Source organism: Condylura cristata, unplaced genomic scaffold, assembly GCF_000260355.1.
Source record: "Condylura cristata isolate star-nosed mole 26May11 unplaced genomic scaffold, ConCri1.0 scaffold00017, whole genome shotgun sequence".
NCBI classification, from domain to species: Eukaryota; Metazoa; Chordata; class Mammalia; order Eulipotyphla; family Talpidae; genus Condylura; species Condylura cristata.
Window position 1 is genome coordinate 3,588,789 of NW_004567118.1, and position 7,137 is coordinate 3,595,925.

Here is a 7,137-nt window from a genome sequence, read left to right on the forward strand (position 1 = left end):
ACGCAGACAGGCAGGGGTTTCCCCAGGAAGCTGCCAACCCTGCTGGATGCTCAGGGAAACACAAAGGGAACAACGAAAATTCAAAATCCACACCATCACATTTGAGGCACAAAAAGTCTGCACGTGTGCCCATTGGGGCCGGGGGCGGGGGCACAGCTCAAAGCACCTCTTCATGGGAGGTCCCAGGTGGAGCACTAGGCATCGCTCCTAGTCAGGCTTCCACAGCCTGATGCCTAGGGTGGCACTAAACCTCACCCCTCCCTCTGCCCCCTGTACCCCCAACTGGGAATCGTGTCTTCTTTCAGAACATCAAGGTCACACAGTGACTTCAGCAGGTGTGGGACTGGGGAGCTGGGCCTGGGCTGAAGGGCTGAGGGACACAGGGAGGCGGGGAGTGGGCGGTGGTGAGCTGGGAAGCCAGGACAACCCATCAGCGCCAACACAGCTGTGGATGCAGTGACCCCTTGTGGCCGTTTTATGCACAAGGCAGTGCAGTGTCAAACAGCCTAGAGCTGGGAGCGGAATTACCTTTCCTTAGCGAGGTGGCTTCCTCCACGGCTTTGTTGACCAGAGAGGGAAAGACACAGGCCCAGGGTCACACAGCTGTAGTCCAGGTCTTGACTATTCTTCCTTCTGTGGTTCTTTCTCTCACATTATTCTCAGTTCAGTGCCCCTTTGCAGGGAGGCCAGTGGGCAGCTTGGAGGTAGGGCCTGTCCACTCCGGGCCCTCCTCTCCTCAGAAAGGAGCAGGGTGGAAGGTGGAGAAAGAGGGAGGTAGGTGGTAGCCGGAAGGCCAAGGCAGGGCGGCGTGTCCTGTGTGACCCCCAGGGGGCGCTGTGGCACTGGGCTGGAGGCCCTGGGTGCCACCTGCGTAGGCCCGAGAGGTGCTGCTCAGGACAGAGGCCGGCTGGCTGCCTGCTGCCTGCTGCCTACTTGTCGCAAGCTGTGGCCGGCGCCCTGACAGACATTGCCAGCATTTCCACGGCTCAGACGCCAGGCCTTTGGTGCTCCTAGGAACACTATATATATGCCCAGAGACACTATATTTACCGGAGGCTGCCTTGTCTCCTAGGGCGGCTGAGTGGTGGGGAGCTGGGGGACTGGGATCCTCGTCCCCACAGGCTGGGGATTCCAGAGACAGAGGATGGCCGAGGCCCAGCTTGAGTTAGGGTGGCCTCTATGTCTACTGCCCTCGGCTCAGGGTGAATGGCTGGGCCTGGGTGTCAGGGCCAAGTCCCCTAGGGAGCTTAGGGCAAGCTCACTTATCCGCTCTGCGCCTGCCTCCACATCTATAGAGTGGTGCAGTCACCGATCTTGGAAAGGTCTTGTACGAAATGACATATGGGCGTGGAGAGCTGGGGCTGGTATATTGTAGCTGGCATTAGCAATATGGCGGGCTGGGGTCCTGTCCTGAACTTATCTGGAGCAGGCTGCAGACATTTCTCTTGCTGCTGGAGAGGAGCCAGGTCTGGTGGGGTCAGGAGCAGGGCAGGGTGGGAAGGGATGAGGGTGAGTCATCAGCTCAGACGTCTGAGGCTGGCCAGGCCTGGTGGAAGCAGGTACCAGGCACCCCCCACAGGAAGAGGTGTGGGTGGGGTGTCCCACTAGCCCCTCACTGTCAGTCCTGGCTCAGCCCTGGGGTGCCCAGGAGAAGTGAGAGAGCTGGAGGAGAAACGTAGCCTGGGACCTCTCCAAGCTGGGCTGGAGGGGAGCTGCACAGGGGCCACCTCTAGCAGCTGGGTGTGGCTGCAGGAAGGTGTGGCTTGAGGAAACAGGCTTGGAAAAGCTGAAAGGGAAGTACCTAATCAATTTCTAAGGCCTCGGGGGTAGTGGGGCAAATACTATCCCCCTACCTGCCCAGCAAAGGGTGGTGGGGCTGGGGGCCCAGCCGAGGCCGGCAGCATTCACTTCTCTGCTTTACGCAGGCCCTGGTCTGGGTAAATACCTCAGGGGTCCTCTATTAGCCCCTCCTGCTCATGGATGGAGACCACCCCTCTCCCTTGCCACAGTGCTGGCCTGGCTGTGGGGGTCCCTCTGTGACTTCTGATTCTTTCCTCCAACTTCACTCCCAGCCACACCGTACTCTCCCAAACCACCCACACTCACATAGGTCCAGACCCAGGCCAAGTCCCGCAGATTTCCCTGTGTCTAGCGAGCCCTCCCGCTCCGGCCCACCCCTCGCTCTCCGTCTTTAAACGTCCGCCCAGCTCTTGGACAAACGCCCCTTTCCCCGGCACACCAGGCCACCAGTGGCTCCCTGAGGACCTTGTCTAATACTCCAGGCCAGGGCCCTCCCTGGTGGTGAAACAGGTCAAAGCGCAGCACTGTGAAGCTAGAGGCAACCGCTTAGACACTAGTTCGATCCCTGCCCCGGCGGTGACCCACATGGCACAGCAGACCTCTCCTCACCCGCCCCCTGCTCCCCTCAGCAGTGTACTTCATCCCTCTGCCTGTTCTACTCCCTACTCTGACTCTGATGAGTCCTCTCGCCACAGTCCTCTGGCCTGTACCCCAGTTCTGTATGCATATATAAATAAATCTTAACCACATAACATAAAACTCCAGGCCTGCTGAGTGGTCCTCTGTTGGAGACTCTTTGTCCCTGATCACAGATTATTGGGGGGCAGAACAGGCAGGGTCTCAAGGTGGGAGTGGTGTTAGTGAACGGAGATTCCTAGAAAAGGGGGAAAAGGAGAAAAAGGGGAGCGGGCAAGAGGAAGACTGGGGAATCGGAGTTGTGCAAGTCTTCCTGCTCTGCCTTCAGCAGAGGTTTATTTTATACATTTCGAACTAGCAGTGGGATGACATTAGCATATGAAATGGGCTGAGGTCGAGATCACCTTTTTTCTAAGAATAGTCTGAGGTCATTTTGACCTTTAGTTGAGATTGTAACATTTTAAAATCAATCTATCAAGGTTAAATCAGGTACATAGATTCATAAAGTTTAAGACTAATATTACTATATTTACCACAGATTAACCAAAATAAAGTCCTTTAAACCTTATCTACTACTTAATGGCTTTTATTCCCATTGAGATATTTTAGGGGGTAAAGTAAAGTGAGGGCAGGAAGAGGAAATTTTCTTGTAAATCAAATTACAGTAAAGTTTTTTGAAAACCAGTTAGAAAGTTTAAATGAATTTCCTTGAAGTCTACACAGTAGAAAACCTGTTTAGCTCTGAATAGGCGATTGGGTGAATTTCCGTATCTAAAGACTAGATGGTAGAAAGTTTGAGTGGTTCTTAGAAACTGAATAGAAGGCTAGGTGGGATAGTAGAGTGATGAGATTTGGGTTTTCCTCCCTCTGGGCAGTAAAAGAGTGTGTTCCAGTATTGCCTCAACATTGACTTTGCAATAACAACCAATTACATTTATCAATCAGCCAGTTGTCAAATCACTTTTGACTTCAAGAGGAATTTCTCACCCTGGTGCAGTACTTGCTTGTCAGGGCCAGGTAGCGCCTTATGAGGCTGAGGCAATCCAATTGTAAGCTGAGGTTGCTCAGAATATTTTGATATTATGATTAAGCAAAAAAGGGAGGTCATAACATAAGTTAGCATGGAAATTCCATCTCTATCTGGAATATGGCAGTCGATAGAGATTGCCCAGCTTGTGTCAGTCCTCAGGGCTGGGCTGATGACTTCCTTCCAGGTCTTTCCTCCCCCTTCTGCACTACGAGCCATGGACTTGGTTTTCATTTACTTTCAACAAGCCCTTCAAGGTTGGAGTTATTGGCTCCATTTAGAGATGAGGAAGCAGAGGCTCCCAGAGATCAGCTAGCCTTGGATGACACAGTTTATGAATCCACAGTGGATCTGAGACTCAAGTCCATGCCACATTTTACAATGGAGGAAACAGAACTGGGGAGGTGACTTGATTAACCAAAGGTGTGGCTCATCTCAAAGACGTGGCTATGTGGCTACGTGGGCTCTCCGTGCTGCTGCCCAGTTGCTGTTTTAGAGTTATTCTTCCACCTGCCCCACCCACATCTGGGAGCTGGCCTGGCCTGGCCTCTCCCATCTCCATATTCTGCACCTGGCACCTGGCAGACTTGAGAGGGAGGAGGGAGGAAATGGATGGTGCTTCGGACCGGTTCTGGGCAGAGCTGGGAATTGCACTGGGGATTGCCTGCTGCCACCGAGCGCTAGGGGTCACAGGACCTGCTGGGCCAAGACTGGGGGTCCAGCCTGTTCAAATTTGGCAGATTTCAATATTGAAGTTTGTCTTCTTTTACAATGCATTTTATGCATAGTTTTTGGAAGAGTTCATGCACAAATAATACAATAGAACATTTAAAGGTTACCTAGCAATGACAGCAATGCCTGTGTTGGTTTCTCCTAGGAATCTGGTCCCCAAGGCCTCTCCCAGGAGCCCCCTTGCCATCACTGCCTGGGGCAGTTTTCTCAAGGTGGCCTGTGTTCACAAAAATGCGTGACTCTGTTGTACTGGGAGCAATCTTACTTTGATGGTGGAAATCACTATTCATGGGGATTGTCTTGGTTTTCCAGACATAGGGAGATTGTTCTATTCCCTTACATTCTTAGCAAATAATAACCACCCTTTCCATCTTTACCAATCTGATATGTAAAAAAGAGATTTCATTAAAAAAAAAAAGAGATTTCATGGCAGTTGAAGTCCGCACTTCACCTACTGTGAGTGAGGTTGAGATTTTGCCTATGTCTAAATGCAATTTGCATATTCTTTTCCGGAAGGGTTTGCCTCTAGTCTGCTGTTTTTCCATCCTCTTGGGTGGTGCTGTCTTGATTACTGGTTGGACTCTGTGTGTCCTGGGGAGATGCGCCTTTGCCCCACCATACTGGCTGCAAGTCCTTTCCACTTTGTTCACACCAGTTCTGCTGTGAAAGGCTGCTCATCTGTTGCCACCTTCTACTCCATCCTTTGCAACTGACTCCACATCCTCCCAGTGAAAGTTCACTCCCAATAACTGATTTACTCCTTTTGCCTTCCCTGGAAGGTTGATATTCCTGTTGGTGCTGGCAGGCAGCTCTCTGGGGTCTCTTGCATCTCTGCATATCTTCCCACCAGTGCCCTGGCAGTTTTTATGCTGGTCTGTTGACACAAGCTATGTAACATTTGTCGACTGACAAATTCTGGATGGAAAGGAAACGCTCTGAAAAGTCAGAATTTCCATTGCTAACTTGTGTCACGACCTCCCTTTTTTGTATAATCATTATATCAAAAATATTCTGAGCAACATCAGTTTGCAACTGGATTGCCTTAGCTTCAAATTGGCTACCTGACCTGGGCAAAGTACGAGCCATCCCCAGGGCGGGGAAATTCCTCTGTGTCTGGAGACAAAAGGTAAGCTCCTGGAGAGATAAGACGCTCCAGAGCATCGAGACTCATGGGACCCTTCCTTGGTCTTTTGAGACAAAAAGTAAATCTTAGATAAAACTCCCAGGGCATAAGGACCCATGGACAATTTCCTAACATTATTGACACAGGTTTTGCTTAATGCATGACTATGTGACTTCCTCTTAATTTACCCTTTTCTTAAACAAACACTAACTACTCTCTGCTAGTCTTAATTAACCTTTCCCTAAAACAAACACTAGCTACTCTCTGCTAGCCTTAAGTTAGCCATTAACTTTTCTTTAGACTATCACTGATGACTCTGCTAACATAATTTATTCCTTCCTTAGAACCCCTAAATCCCTTACTAACAGCTCATCCTTTCCCAGACCCCTTATCCTTTGAAGTCATAGTTTAACATCCATATACATGAAAGTTTTCACAAAGATGTATAGTCCAGTATGCCATAAAGTATCAAGAAGAGGATGCATTTTCCCCCTCTTCCTTTAGAATTTTTATGCTGATTTTTTATTAACTTACCTGATGCATTATTGTAACTAACTGTTGCTAAACAGTCTAAATAAAGACCTGCTAAAAAAATAGGCAGGAAGACTTGCACCCAACTCCAACTCCCATGTCTTCCTCATGCCCACTCCCCTTCCCTCTTTCTAGAAATCTCCACTCGTTGACACTGCTCCCACCTAAAGGCCCTGCCCTCTGACACCCCATGATTGGGGCCAGTCCCCAACAGTCTGTCTTTGCCAGGATGTTTTTGTCGTGAAATGCTTGAAGATAGCATCTCTCTCTTGAGTAGAGGTTTGTTTAAATTGTTCTTTGAAATAATGATGATGCTTCCTTCTGGAGCAAAGATCAGACAGGTTTGCAGCTCACCATAAAGATTTGGTTTCTTGAGACTCCGTGGTGTGGCAAGAGGTTAAGTCTCAGCACTGTGAAGCTCCCCACAGCCACTACAGCACTAGCTCAATCCCTGACCAGAGAAGGGAGTGCAGCAGACCTCTCCTGTCTCCCCGCTGCTCCCCTTAGCCATGTACTTCAGTCCATCTGCCTGTTCTGCTCCCCACTCTTTGGTGAATCCGCTCATCCTCCCACACTTCTGGCCTGCACCCCAGCTCTTGTATGCATAAATAAACAAATCTTAAAAAAAAAAAAAAAAAACTATTTGCTTTCTCTCATGCAAAACCCAGTGTATGTAAAACCCATGTGGGTCAAGCTTTGTGTTTTCACCATAGCTCTCAGGAAGGCAAGATAGAAACAAGAAGCAAGAGAAGCTTGCTGTGCTGTGAGTAACAGGTCCAGGAGTCTGGAGTCTTCTGCCAGCATTCATAAGGGATGAGACGTTTACAAATGACTGGTCTGTCAGATTAGCAATATTAGCAAGTTTGTCTTTCCCTATTCCTTGTCATTTCCCTTCCCTTGTCTGACAGTTTGTCTTGCGTTTCAAGAAAAGGGGGTTAAACAGCAGCTGTTGAGGAAACAGGCTGGTCCCCACCTGCCTCCTTCTCCTCCTGCACCCTCCCTGACACAAGCTATGCAACCTCTGTCGTCAGACACGGTACGGATGGAGGGGAATTGCTCTGAAAAATCAGACTTTCCACACTCACTTATGTTATGACCTCCCTTTTTTTGTATAATCGTCATATCAAAATATTCTGAGCAACTTTCAGCTTACAATTGGATTGCCTCAGCCGCTGAGCCCTGCACCCTCCCCTTTGCAGACCCTGGCTCATCTCCCCTCCTCTGTTTCCCCTTTCTAGAAATAACCCTACGCCCTGCCAACGAGCAGGACAGTCTTTTGGACAGGAGT